This window comes from Solanum verrucosum, unplaced genomic scaffold (genome assembly GCF_900185275.1).
Source record: "Solanum verrucosum unplaced genomic scaffold, falcon-dt-bn FXZP01000860.1, whole genome shotgun sequence".
Lineage (NCBI taxonomy): Eukaryota > Viridiplantae > Streptophyta > Magnoliopsida > Solanales > Solanaceae > Solanum > Solanum verrucosum.
In genome coordinates, this window is record NW_026020617.1 from 65,293 (window position 1) to 67,633 (window position 2,341).

Here is a 2,341-nt window from a genome sequence, read left to right on the forward strand (position 1 = left end):
TCTCGGTAAAGAAAAAATATTGAGTCCTTGCAAACGTCAATCCTCTTATCCAAGAAAACTTCGGATGACATCTCCTATAATGTTGTTCAAGAATGTACGCCATTCTTCCCTTCCTGTCGGCGCGCCCACCCAATTTCGGAGACGATCTTTTTACATGCACCTATGTAGTAATCTATTTGTGGATCACGGCGATAGAAATGTTCCCTCGCCCAAATCTGTAACAGCATACTGCAACCCCCAAAGAAATCGTGCCCTCTAATGCAAGCTGTCATTGAACGAAGAACTTCGGCGATGATCACTGACAGTAAAGAAAATCTTTGCGGATTGTTAAAGATGCTTATAACCATCGACAATATGTTGATGTCGACAGAATGGGACCTTATCGAGAATACCATGATTCCCAAAAAAACCATAATGAATACTCTTGGTCTCATATGCACCCATGCTTCGCGGGTACATAAAAATTTGTGTTGGTATTCATCGTAACCTTCTAGACGCCCAAACCTCTGAAAGAGATAATCTAACTCGACCTTTTCGTCGTCCACATATCTAAATGACCGAAATATATACAGATCCAGGAGATTTAGAAAATCACCTGTACTGATGGCTGATGGGATCATCAGCAACCTCCCTCTAATCGGTAGTTCGGTAAGACTACTGAACTTCTCTAGTGTATGAGTGATCTCAAAATCTAAGAATTTGAAAGTTACGGTGCTCGGTTCCCAGAACCCCATTAGCTGAGTAACGAAGACTTTGTCGCATTGTGTCCCTAAAAGTGACAATAATGCTTCCAAGTGCCTTCGATTCTCAGCCCCGTGTATCCTGCAGATATTTTGCCACCAATTATGTAGGATGTGTGGCGCTGAAACGACCATTTGGATATCCGGCAAGTGTTGGTTGAGGTTCATTTGAAAAGAGGGTAAAGGGTGTGATGAGTTTATTTGCTCCAAATCCGTAAAGTGTTTTCGTTTGGATAATTTATATCAATTTCACACAAAATGTATGTCGTCAAGTTTTAAAGAAGAAACTCATTGACATTTGGGTGGTTTCCTAAACACAACAACAATACCTCATATTATCTTGCCTAAGGCTATGCAACATAACCTATTTCTAGAGTAGGATTTTTTCCTAGATGATTGAGAGTGACACTGGTAATTGCGAGAGGGCGCACTAGCGTAATAGCACCAACTCTGAAACTAAGGAATCCAAAGAGAGTTTCGGAGGAGTGCAGGAACACCCTTCGCGTGTTTAGTGTGTTTTGGGTACAACCAAAAACTCAATAGAAAGTGCAGATGATAGTGTAGGAAATCAGTAACAAGTAATGTTTTAGAACAAATAAGGAACACAAGCTTGAATTTCACTTGCGACCTTTCAGTCAAAGCGATATATCAATAATAAGTTGAAAAATAAACACGTAATCACAAATGTTGCTCCTAAATTTTTTACTAAGATTAAAACCATTGATTATTCCCCAGTAGAGTAGCCAAGCTATCGCACCCTAATTTCGAACTAGCCGAAACAGTTCACAACATAATATGGCTAACACTCTGATTTTTGAAAAAAATATTTGTTTTTTTCTTAAAGTCACCACCTAAATTTTAAGGCAAATATTAGGAAAACTATTTTTTAAATGTGTAAATGCAAACTCTGTTTTGATTTGCGAAACCAGTGAAATTCTGAGTAAGGGTTTTGCTTACTCGAGAGGGAGGTATTAAGCACCCTCAGAGCATATCCGAAAATAGTCCTTAAACTCAATTTAGGAAAATATAATTAGAAAAACTTATTTATTTATTTGCTTTAAAATCAATGGTAAGTAAATTTTATTAGTTAAAAAAAAATTAAAATACAAGGTACGGCATATATATGTCTATTAAATAAAATTAATAGTAGTATGTTTATCATACAGTAAAAAATAAATAAATAAATTTACTAAAAATGTATGACAATTTTATATGTTGAAAAATATAGATGTGTCTTATATAAATGTAAAATAAATGTTGAGTTTAAAGGGTATGAAAATTTGTTGTTTTATTTATATATAGAATTAAGACGTGAAAGAAAATAAAATAAAATGAGATAGTAATCAGGTGTCAATGTGTAGTAGTATGTGTGATGTATTATTTGAAAACGAAAAAAAATAATAATGATACTAAATGTCAAAATATTTTATAAAGTTTGTGATCTTAACTATATTTATTATGAAGTATAGTATATACATGTATGTTGTTTAAAAAAAAATAAAAAAAAATAAAAATAAAATATATATATATATATATATGAACGTTTGTTATTTTATTTGTATGTAGGAAAAATAGTCAATAGAGTATAGTTAGTAAAATAA